This window comes from Eleutherodactylus coqui, chromosome 6, assembly GCF_035609145.1.
Source record: "Eleutherodactylus coqui strain aEleCoq1 chromosome 6, aEleCoq1.hap1, whole genome shotgun sequence".
NCBI classification, from domain to species: domain Eukaryota; kingdom Metazoa; phylum Chordata; class Amphibia; order Anura; family Eleutherodactylidae; genus Eleutherodactylus; species Eleutherodactylus coqui.
The window spans coordinates 40,290,167-40,302,946 of record NC_089842.1 but is presented as its reverse complement, the minus strand read 5'-3'; the positions used below and the strand labels follow the sequence as shown (position 1 = coordinate 40,302,946).

General features: G+C 42.9%; 1 protein-coding gene across 8 annotated transcripts in view; it reads left to right on the top strand.

Annotated features, from left to right (window-relative positions):
• The window catches only part of PKNOX2 (PBX/knotted 1 homeobox 2), a 395,914-nt gene that overhangs the window by 58,944 nt on the left and 324,190 nt on the right, over positions 1-12,780 (top strand). Inside the window, exon 1 of one of the 8 annotated variants that reach the window (XM_066606639.1) lies at positions 5,235-5,295. The exons of the other annotated variants lie outside the window; for them this stretch is intronic. The gene's annotated coding sequence lies outside the window, so the exon portion shown is untranslated. Of the gene's footprint in view, positions 1-5,234; positions 5,296-12,780 lie in introns of those variants that run through there. 8 annotated transcript variants of the gene reach the window in all.

Sequence of the window (12,780 nt, the reverse complement as noted above, 5' to 3'; positions counted from 1 at the left end):
CCCCCCCTCTCCTCTCTACAAATGAGTGGCGCAGTATTCCTTTCTAAGCTCTAATTTATGGTGTATATAAAATTCTATAGAGTAGTTGTGCATCCTTCTGTGGGAAGGTTTATATTTTTACTGTTTCAAGCTGTTAATTTTTCCATTTAAATATAGCCTTCTGTTTATGTCAACTGCGCCAAGAACATGCCAGGGACTGTTAGCAGACATGAGAGAGACGCACTCAGTCCCGGAGGCAGAGAAAAAGAAAGATAACACTCATGAGAAAGTGGGTCCCAGTCAACAAGCTTTTAAATATAGATAGAAGAAATAGAACGATTTTCACCCAAAAATGTAAATTAATTAAAAAAACGTGAATTGACTTGAAGTTACAAAGTGATTAATAATAATAAACTTAAATTAGAAGCGAGGGAAGGAGTGTTATTCTATGCAGTCTGTTACATGGGATTGAGTTGAGCGATTCGGTTTATTAGGCAACTCCTTTCTGTTTCAATAGAAAAGCTTGGTTTTGTGATAGCGATGAATGAAAAGACAAAAACACTCCACAACCATAAAGAGTGCAAACTGCAAGAGTGCCAATGCATTCACTATAGGCCAGCATTGATACAAAAAAGCCTGCGATCAAAGAGACTAATTTCAGCTAGTTTTAAGAGGACGGGAAAACTAACGCAAAACTGTGGCGATCTGATGTTCTCGGCCATGGGGCATCGTACTACCCAGGAACTGCATGGTGTAGGGGTATTCTATGGGCATCTTCACACACGCCGTAAATGCTGCGGAATTTCTGCAGCGTGTTCTTCTGTGGAAATTCCGCAGCATTTACAGAATAATGACGGAATTTGGAAAACCTCGTCTATTTGAAGTGAAACATTTCTGCGCAGCATCTGAAGCATATTTACAAAGGTCTATTAATGCTGCAAATTTCAACCTTTAGGGCGCCGGACACGGGCGTATTTGCACGGGCAATATGCATTGAATTGGTTCCATTGATTTCAATGAGGATATTCTCATGGTACTTTTTTGCTTGCTCATTTCGTTCCCGCAAAAAAAGGCAATATTTGTGTGTACCTAGATACAAAAAGGTGACCATAGGAGTCTATGAGGGTGCGCAAATGTATATGGCCGCATGGGTATGTGCAAAACACTGCCTATACCTGTGAACGCCAGCATCTCGTAAGGCTAATTAGCCTTTTAAAACAGGATGGAGGTGAATCCCCCCCCCCCACCCCCGTGGGAATGAGCAGTGCCTGTGCAAATATGCTCAGTATTTGTGCAGGTACATAAAACACTCTTTCAATGCACATATACGATGCACAAGAGCGAGCATTCATGCGCTTATGTCCATGTTCGGGCGCCCTTAAAATACAAAGGTTGAAACCTGAAGCAAATCTACAGATTTGCATTGTTTTCGCCACGAGTTTCCGATGCAAAAAAATCTCCAGTGAATAAGTAGTGAGTGAAGAATAGGGTTACGTGGGAATATGTTGCGCAACACGAGGTTGTATGCCGGCCCAGTGTGTTCATGCAACGAGCTGATTTATGCAGAAAGTTAACAGCTTCATTCCCACTGTAGTGGCCAGGCTTGGTATTACAGGTGAAGTTCCAGAAATTGGTCTGCAATACCAAGCTGGGCCGCTGCAGTGGGAACTAAGCAGTCTACTTCCTGCAGAAGTCAGCCCGCTGCATGCATGTTCTGGCCTGGCAAACAAACCGCTGCCAATCTACTATTGATGACCTATCCTGCACATAGTTTCTATCTGGGCATCCCCTTTAAGTTGTGAAATATGTGACAATAGGTTTCTAACTGTGCTGTAAACCATTACACAACTTTTGCTGTTGAGGCAAAGTTACACAAAGCAATTTGGGCATTTCTTAAAAGAGTCGTCTCATCAGAGACAATCCTTTTCAGCTTGGAACCACTTCTGGCACAGCTAGCAAAGCATTCTTGCTGCAGGCGAAATGTAGTATTACATGGCATCCATTCAGATGCTCCAGTCTTCCAGTATGGGAGGCATTCTTACAGGTTACATTGGAAAGAGGCTGCCTTTATAAGAAAACCTAATTGAGCAATTAAATTATTAAAGAGAACCTATCATGAGGTTCATGCTGCCCAAACCACAGGCCTCTCAAACTCAGGACAGGGGTGTACACTGTGGCTGTACATGTTTTAGTCGGAAATGCTCTTGAGTCACGGGGCTGGGGCATGCTGGACTCTCCTAGATTGGATCGCCTAGGCTGACCGATCTCCCCAGGGCCATTAATGGGTGTAATATAAAATGCCTCATCAATGTCGCCCCACTTCTTCCATGCCCTCACCTAGTCCCCTCCATTCCCTGAACTTTTTTTGGCTTTAAAAACTAGTAAAAAACCCATACTCCCCTAACCCAGAAAGCTACACACCCCCATGGGGCTTCCCGCTCACTTCTAAGGCCAACGATCATGTGCCTGTTTAAGTACATAACAACTGCAGCCAATCACTGACCTCAACAGTACTGAGACCAGTAACTGACCACAGCAATCACGTGCTTAGACGATCACATGACCGCTGGACGTGGAAGTGACTAGGTCTCTCCCTATACACAAACAGCTAGAGGTAGCATGACCATGGTGACAGGTTCTATTTAAAGACCCCCTAATAAAGGCATTGCTGACTGGACCACCACTCTAACTATGTGGTTCCATTGTTTTAGCACAGATGGTGTTTTTGGTTTTCCTTGCAGTGATTGTGAATAGGACTATATTGAACCCTGGGCTTTGGAGGTGCATTTCCTAAGTTGGCACTTTTATTTATATTCTTTCCTCTATCCTTTTGCCTCCTGCTAGACTACCGATTAGATAAGACTTCTTGTTTCCCTCGCGGGAAGATTTTTTAATACGAGCATCCCAGGCTGGTGAAGGGACGGAGTTGCATTTGAGCTGCAGTTGAGATTTTGATCTTGCTGCTGATCATGGTCTGCTCTTTACCTTATCAGGGTATGCAATACATTTAAGAATTACAATGCTATATGTTATACAATTTAGTGAACACTTGGAACTTTACATAACTCCTATTTATTTTAATGAGGGGTGACAAATGGGAGTTAGAGTTGCTTTTTTATTTTTAGTCTGCCTGTCGATTGAGATTATACATGACTTTACATAACTCCTTGCATTGGGCTACGGTCTTTGTTGGCAACCCGTAAATTAGCCTATATATGGAGGCGAGACAATTTAGCTTGAATAGGCTAGTTATAGCAAATCAGAATTTCAACTCAACAAATCTTTGATCACATACAATTACGGAGAAGAGATAAATTGTAAACATGAAAACATAACCTTAAATAGGAATGCATTAAAATAGACGATGCATATAATGTGTAAACGGGGAAGTCAAACTGCCATAAAGCTGCAGTCACAAACCACAAAGGACCAACCACATCGATATGTGCAAACTCAAAGCATACAATACCAAAGAAGATGAAAAATGGGACCAAAAGTTGCATCCGTAATGAAGGAATAGACGGAACGGTTTTACTGCAATATGGAAGGTCTCCTAGTAGTGGCAGCATTATGATCATATTAGTTCCAATATTCAGATCCATTTATAAGTCATTCTAGGTGTTGGTGCAGGTCAAAACTCAAAGGGATACATAACCAAGTGCATGTAAATACACTATTACTCTATCACACCCTAAATGTCTATCTAGAGTAAGACTTTTGACGGGGTTACCCTTTTCAAGGCGGTTGCCCTGCATTTTTGGCCTTATGGTTGTCTAATATACAGGAAGTTATAGGGAAATTGCTCTTGGCTATAAATCCCTATTAGTTTTGCCATGCACAAGCACCTAGAACAGCCTACGAAGGGATATAAATATTGGGAGTAATATACTCGTCATTTACTATGGGACCATCCATCTTGCGGTCAGACCATTCCCTTTATTCCTTCATGGCATGTGCAACTTTTGCTCTCCTTTGGAATTGTATTCTTTGGGGGAGTTTTACCGGCATACATCTATGAGACTGGTCCTTTGTGGTTTGTGACTGCAACTTTACGGCCGTTTGACTTAACTGTTTACGCATGATCTGGATCTTCTATTTTAATGCATTCCTAATCAAGATTATGTTTTAATGTTTACAATCTACCCTACCACCGTAATTGTATGCAATCCTTTTCTTTGGTGCAGTCCATGATAGATGCTGCATTTTCTCTATATTTGCTTGGGCAACAAATCTTTGCTATCATATCCACATCCAAACCGCTGAAAGTCGGAAATGCTACCAAGAGTTAATTCAAGACACTATGGGAGGGGGGGGGGGGGAGTGAATGTTACCTGTCCCACTGGGTCTTCAGTCTTCTGCTCACATTCTAGCTTTTACAGCCCATAGGAGGATACTATAGGACACTAATTGATTAAATCGGCCAAGCATTGGAAAGTAGGTTCTTGCACTAAGTTTCCATGCCTCAGTGTGTTTTTTTTGTTTTTTTTTATTACTTTAAGCCTTGAATGCAATATTCTAAGATGAAATTAATGCTGCGGGGTGCATTTCAATAAACAAAAGCAGAGTTCATTACTCTAGTCCTCTTTTTTTTTCTGACATTAAATCTAGGCGACTTTCCTAAGTGTCCATTTACGTGACCTATCAGAAAACTCGCCGGCACAATGATCTCGCTGTGCACATGCAGACAAGATTTACAGACGTGATTTACAGACATGTGCTTGTGAAATGAGTAGCTCGATAGAAGTGTTGCTTGATGACTGCAGCTACTGTACAAGCCAAAAACATCTAGAACATTCTCCGTCTGCATCCTGTTGTGTTGCAATTAACCAATTCGTGCCCAGACTTTTCGGTAATGAACCTTCTAATGTGATGATGGAGGGGGACCTGGTCAAAAAAAAAAGTCTCAAGTGCATCGACATGTTGGCCTCTCTCCATACTCTTGGCTTGTTGATGTGGAGCTTGAAGTTATACCAGACAGAACCTGCACCCTTTTGTTTCCTGTTTGGAAAGCTCAGCAGTTAGTGGTGCGACTGATCTCAACAAGACAGTCTTTGTATTAATCTAATTAATGATTTAACGCAGCAGACGTATTTCGAGGAAGTTTGTCTTAAGAATTGTGTATTTAACATGGTTTCTGTGTCAATGACACACTGTCCATCCAACGGCTCCATTCTTTCCATGTGACACTTTCTTCCTCCTGAGCCATGTCTGCAGATGCCGGAAGGGGACTGACATACGAAAGGGGTTTAATTTGTCGCTGCAGTGTAAGAAGGAATCTCTGCGCCGTATAACTACCGGGAAACCTGTTCTCTCCAGGTAATATGAGCCGGTGTTTTTCGTTTGCGCTTTTAAGATGACAACTGGAAGAGCGGCAGCTCTATGTATAGTTCTCCATCTGTTGCAGTAAAAGATTAGGTGTTTTAAAGGGACTAATTAGAAAAGAAATTGCGCTGATATGTGTGTCAAAGAAATCACACGTATGTCAAATAGACAGACATGTCCAGCAAAGAATACAGAATATTAACCGTAACGTGCGTTTTTTTGGTGAGAGGATGCAACATATGTGTCCCTGATGAAAGGGAAGTCACAGGATGTGATGCATGTAAAATCACCTTAATAGCAAAATTGCTGGGTCTATAACTAGGTCATAGAGACGTGTGATGTAATTCACACCGTACCGCTGGGAAATGAACAAGACCCACATTTGCATTGCATTAATAAGGCTTTGGCGTCTGATATAACAGGTTGACAGAAATTTACACAGAAGAGAAAAAAAACAGATAAACATTATTTTGGCACATATGAACGTACTACAATTCTATAAAACAAAATCCCTATGGTCGTAATAAGAGAAGAGCATTGTCGGGAACCACAGCTGCCATCATGTAAAACAAATATGGCTGCACTGTGGTGACATTGTTGTTCTGCAAGGTTGGAGCCCTGGGATACATTGTATCATTGTTGAGTTTGTATGCGGGTTTGGTTTCATCCCGGTCCAAAAAACACAAGCAGTTTCATTCTGTTACACTTTAAAGAGTAATGACATGGTGGAAGCACTCTCTATAAAAGACTGTGGCAGTGCTTTACTACTTTCATCAATACTAATGGACTTGTCTCTTTCCCGGAGTTTGCACCACTGGGTTTACACAGGGCGGAATTGCTGCGGAATTTCCGTGCCGACTTTCCAGACGGAAATTCCGCCAGCAATCTTAAACCCGAGCCTAAGCAGCAAAGTGGACGAGATTTGCAAAAACTGACATGCGGTGCGGAATTCAAAGCTGCGGCATGTCAATTGTAATGCTACTTCCACTGTGGACTCTCCATGGGAAGAGATGGTCGCAGCGGGATACAGGAGGCGAAGCCGCCGCAAAAGCTTTTGAAGCTGCCTTTCTGCTGCAGGAATCTCGCTGAATTTCTATACGGTCTCGCTGCGGACGTTCCACGAGATGTCCGTGGGAGTTATGCCCCGTGGGACTGCAGCCTTAGGGCGCCCACCCACTGGCGATTTTTTTTTTCTTTGCGTTTTGCGTTTTTTCTCAAGAGCAATTAGAATTGCATGTACTCCTGTCCACTGGCGTTTTTTTTTTGCGTTGCGTTGCGATTTTTAACATAGGAACTGTCAGTTGCATATGTGTCCTTATTTTTCTCCTAATGCACCCATGAAAGTCAATGGAAATTAATGGAAAAGCCGCGAAAACGCGGCAAAAAACGCTGCGGAAAACGCAGAAAAAACGCCACGAAAACGCTGCATTTTTCACGCACGAAAATCGCAAACGCCAGTGGGTGGGCGCCCTAAGGGTGACTACCCACTACAGCTTTTTTTCACTGCGAAATTCGCAGCGTTCTTTTTTCGGCAGGGGTCTATGGGACTTGTAATGTTAAAATCGCCATCGTGCAAAATCGCAATTTGGAGCGAAATCGTGATTTTAACATTACAAGTCCCATAGACCCCTGCAGAAAAAGAAAAAGCTGCGAATTTCGCAGTGAAAAAAAAACTGTAGTGGGTAGTCACCCTTATGCCGGCTGCGCACGAGCGGATCTGCATTGTGAAATCCACTGTCGTTGTCCACACTGCGGATACGCAGCAGATACCGTTCCTAACATGCTATGTAAAAGCTCTTCTCACTGCACACTCGAGGAAACCAATTGCAATTTCCGCGAGGGGAGGTAAAAAAAATCGCAGTCTATTCTATTTTAGTGTGGATTCTGCACTAGAGATGAGCGAGCACCCAAGTGCTCGGGTCCGCGTTATTCGAGTCGAGCTTTTCGTGAAATTCGAGAGCTCTGCTCGAGTAACGAACCCCATTGACTACAATGGGAGACTGGAGCATTTTTGTATGTGGGACGCCGGGTGCCGAGCTTTTTTTTTTTTTCTTGGTTCTCTCTCTCTCTTTCTCTCTCCCCCCGTCTGCCAGACAAAAAAATTTGCCAATGATGCACGCTGCGTCACGGCGGGGAGGGGCCAAAACAGGCACTTCACAGTGGGGAGGAGCCAAAAACGGGGGCGGGGTCAAACACGATTTGATGCTCGTTCGAGTAACGAGCACCATCGAGTACGCTAATATTCGAATGAACATCAAGCTCGGCAGAGTATGATCGCTTAACTCTATTCTGCACGGATGGCTTCTATCGAAGTCAGTGGAAGCCGTTCGACCCCGCATCCCATCCGCAATTGACACTATCATCGTCTGAATAATGATTTTTTTAAAAATGTGTACTGCGCACGACTGGCTCACCATAACCATCCACAGCACAGATAAAGACGACAAGACAGAGGTACACGCGAACGTCGGTAAGGCACGAATTCCATCGCGGGCTCCCACATGCGGAGTCCGACCCGTCCGTGTACAGCCGGCCCTATTGATGAATATGCTAGTGTCTTAGGGAGCATTCCCGCAGCATTTTTCATTCACTGTACTTTTAGACGGAACAATTGTTGGGTGCTTAAGTGCCCAAACGATATCCCAATGATCATCGCTCCCTGAATGGAGGCAGGAATCGCTTCCACCGCCCGCCTCCATTCACAGTAAACAGGCAATCATTCATAGGCTGATCGTCACTAGATTTCTATGCCTGCCTAACTAACAATAAGCGAACGAATTATCATTCATTGTTCAGTCACTGGCAGTGTTTAAACTGAATGATTATCGGTCACAATCCAGCGAGAAACTGAAAATAATTGTTCCGTGTAAAAGGGCCCTAATCTGTGGGGTTCTAGCTAAAAGCAGCACTATGACGGAACCCTCAAATGGAAATGAATGGAACCAGTCACTGTCATTAATGAAACGGACATCACTAAGGTGTCCGCTTGGCAGGCTTAACGTTTGTTTCCATTATATTTGGAGTATAGAATAATGCAGTAGTCAGGCAGCATGGTGGCTCAGTGGACAGCATTGTGGCCTTACATGGGGGCCTGGGTTCAAGTCCCACTAAGGACATAAGATCTTCATAGGGTTTTATGTTCTCACCATATTTCTGTGGGTTTCTTCCCACACTTCAAAAACATGTTAAATGTTACTAAGACACAATATGAAAAAAATTTAAAAAAATCACAGAGGTGCGAGAAAAAATAAGGACATTATTCACTGAAATGGAAGCCAGTAATGCAACACATAATAGACTGCTATCAGGTCTTGCAGACCCTAGTAGGGTCTGTGGCGATTGTGCCTGGTCTGCAGCCTATCAGGTGTTGCATTACTGGCTTCCTTTTCAGTGAATAGACACAATATGTACAGCGCTGAAGAATAAGTATGTGCCAAAGAAATTTATAAACTGTTTTATTCTATACTCCAAATATAACCAAAATGAACCAAAAAACCTGACACTAAAGTGGTGTGACAAAACCACAAAAGGGACCATTCACTGTCATTAGCATGGACACCAAAGTGGTGTCTGTTGCACTAATTACAGTAAATGGTTCAGTCAGAGGCGTAACTTGAAGCTCCCGGGCCCCGATGCAAAACTTGTAACAGGGACCCCAACTATAATGCTTTACTTATAGTACTGGGCTCCCTGTATGGAGAAGAGAGGCCTTATGGGCACCCTAAGGCTCCTGGCCCCGGGTGCAACCGCATCCCCTGCACCCTCTATAGTTACGCGCCTGGGTTCAGTTACAGTAATGTTTTCGGCACCTGCGATGAAATCCCACTGCATAGTGAAAACACTCCTTCAGGGTATGGCCAAACAAGCAGAACTGCGGACTTTCCATGCAGAAAATCTCCAGTATTTACCGCATCACCAAAATAGTTGAAATTTAAACAAATTTAGGTTTAGGCCGTTGCCTCTCTGTTCTAAATATCGTTATGGGTCCCAGCAGTCAGACCCCACAATCACTAAATTTATGGTATATCCTTGGGATATTCTAGAAATTACACTGATGGGAAAAGACTACTGCAAAGATCAGCCTGTAGGCTGCTATGGGCAACCATAGGGAAATTCCAAAATTCTCCAATTACCCTGCATTAAATAGGATCTTTCAGCTCTCCTGATATTTTTCAGTAAATGGTTTTCCGCATAAAATAAAAATTCTTGCGCATCTTTTCTTAGACCTCTGCGTTGTACCGTTTCTGTTATTCCTTATGGAAATCTGAATAAATTGACAATCGGCCGTCACCACTCCCCTTGCAACCACGTTTTTAGCCTATGGCACGCTGATAAGACTGACCCCAAGTAGCTTGGCTGCTCCTTTTAAATATATGTTCATGACTCACCTACTTCTATTCTCAACAGAGACGTCAACATGTATCTGGCACGCTGCGCAATTTCCATAATGCGAGATCCAAGGAGATTTGTAGCATCTTTTTACAATGCATTCCTTTAGAAATAATGCATATATGGTTTTTTTTGTGATTCCCATGTCTGGACATACAGATAAAAGGCTTATCGCCTTATTGTAGCAAAATGAATGATTATCTGATCGTTACATACAGTTGTTATAGGAAAAAACTCAGTCCCAACTAATAAAAATCTCCTATATATATATAGGTTACAACTAGAGATGAGCGAGTATACTCGCTAAGGCACATTACTCGAGCGAGTAGTGCCTTAGCCAAGTATCTCCCCACTCGTCTCTAAAGATTCAGGGGCCGGCGGGGATGGGGAGCAGCGGGGGAGAGCGGGGAGGAACAGAGGGGAGATCTCTCTCTCCCTCTCTCCCCCCTCGCTCCCTGCCGCAACTCACCTGTCACCCGCGCCGGCCCCCGAACCTTTAGAGACGAGCGGGGAGATACTCTGCTAAGGCACTACTCGCTCGAGTAATGTGCCTTAGCGAGTATACTCGCTCATCTCTAGTTACAACACTAAGGCTGGCTTCACACGAGCGTTCAAAATCGCACGAGATTTGTGCGTTTCAAGATGCCCAAATATCAACCCCATTATTTTGAACCCCATTTCCCTTAACATTTTTTCTCTGACCCTTTGTGGAAAGTGTTAAAATCACTAATGTAAGTTACCTAATGTAAGGGCCCGTTCACAGAGGCGTATATGCTATCCGTGTATTTCACACTCAGCACACAGACCCATTATAGTCAATAAGCCCCTTCGTCCGATGCGAGCTGCGCCGGAGAAACTCGGGTGCAACTCGCATATGCCCGTCTTAATGTACACTGAAAAAAATGTTAATATCCCAAGAAAATATATATTCCTTCATGTATCCGCTTCATAAATCTGTTTTTATTAAAAGAGTTTAAGAAACTCTTAGCGAGTTGCAGAATTACAGGATGTGTAAGGAAAGTCTGTGAAATGAGATCTAGGGACTCTCTATTATGAGGAATGCAAGTAATGCTTTGTCAGGGGAGAGTATATCTGGACATTGGGGATGTCTAGTATGGGGCCCTGATGAGGGTCTGTATCACTTTCACCAGTCATGTTTATTTTCCCTATGCAAAAAGGATCAGTGCCTGAAATAGAAGTCAGAACTGCGGCATCATGCATAAATAATTATCCACATGTTCCCCGGCTGCCCTTTCTACTCGGACAGTTTATAACGTTTTTCCCAAAGTGTTAAATATTCCATTGGTGGAACGTGCCCTACACCTCGGGGCTATACGCTAGGTCGGATGACTCGTCACATTTATCCGAGGACCCGTCTTGAGGGAGGCAGCTGTTTTCATCAGCTGTTCTTGTTGTAGTGCCGACCCTCTTGATGACCCATGGGGGGGGGGGCATAACATGACACCGGCGAATCTGTACGATAGCTAGTATTACAAATGAAAGTTTTATAAACGAGACAGGATACACTTCAACAAATCTGCACGTGGAGGGTATTTTTTTGTATTTAGTTTCCCATGTGAGTGACATTTTGTACAACAAAACTCCTACTGCAAAGAAGTAAATGATTGATAGTTGTCGCAGGAACTTCTTTCTATTTTGGAATGCTTTTCTTTACATAAATAATTCTACTGTAGTTCAAAAATCTATTAATGATAGCGAACATTTACTTCATTCTCAGTTCATGGGGCATTAAAAATTAAAGGTATGTCGGGATTCTAGTAAACAGTTTAATATTCATAAATTAACCAGGTAAACAAACATAGAAACACAGAAAATGGATAGCAGAAAAAGACCACATACATGGTCCATCTAGTCTATCCCTATAGCATTGCCTTAGGATAGATCTATACTTGTCCCTGGCTTCAATTCACTTACTGCTGATTTTCCAACCACGTCTGCTGGACGTTTGTTTCAAGCATCTGCTACTTTTTCAGTAACGTAATATTCTCTGACGTTGCTTCTGACTTCCCCCCAAAAACATCTCAGTGTTTAGCTTACTAATAAAAACTCTTCGCTCCTGTAACTTATATGAAGCCATCCATCATGCTCCCTTCTCTCCTCCTGTAACATATATAAAGGTTTCCATCATGCTCCCTTCTCTCCTCCTGTAACATATATAAAGGTTTCCATCATGTCCCCCTCTTCCTTCTCTCTTCTTGTAACATATATAAAGGTTTTCATCATGCCCCCCTCTTCCTTCTCTCTTCTTGTAACATATATAAAGCCATCCATCATGCTCCCTTCTCTGCTCCTGTAACATATATAAAGGTTTCCATCATGTCCCCGATCTCCCTTCTTTCCTCCTGTAGCATATATAAAGGTTTCCATCATGTCCTCCTCTCCCTTCTCTCCTCCTGTAACATATATAAAGGTTTCCATCATGTCCCTACTCTCCTCCTGTAATATATATAAAGGTTTCCATCATGTCCCCCTCTCCCTTTTCTTCTGTAACATGTATAAAGGTATCCATCATGTCCTCCCTCTCCTCCTGTAACACATATAAAGGTTTCCATCATGCCCCCCCCTCCCTTCTCTCCTCCTGTAACATATATAAAGGTTTCCATCATGTCCCCCTCTCCCTTTTCTTCTGTAATATGTATAAAGGTTTCCATCATGTCCTCCCTCTCCTCCTGTAACACATATAAAGGTTTCCATCATGCCCCCCCCTCCCTTCTCTCCTCCTGTAACATATATAAAGATTCCCATCATGCCCCCCTCTCCCTTCTCTCCTCCTGTAACATATATAAAGGTTTCCATCATGTCATCCCTCTCCCTTCTTTCCTCCTGTAACATATATAAAGGTTTCCATCATATTACTCCCCTCCCTTCTCTCTTCTTGTAACATAAATTAAGGTTTTCCATCGTGTCCTCCCTCCCCCTTCTTTCCTCCTGTAACTTATATAATGGTTTCCATCATATCCCCCATCTCCATTCTCTCCTCCTGTAACATATATAAAGATTCCCATCATGTCCCCCATCTCCCTTCTCTCCTCCTGTAGCATATATAAAGGTTTCCATCATATCCCCCAT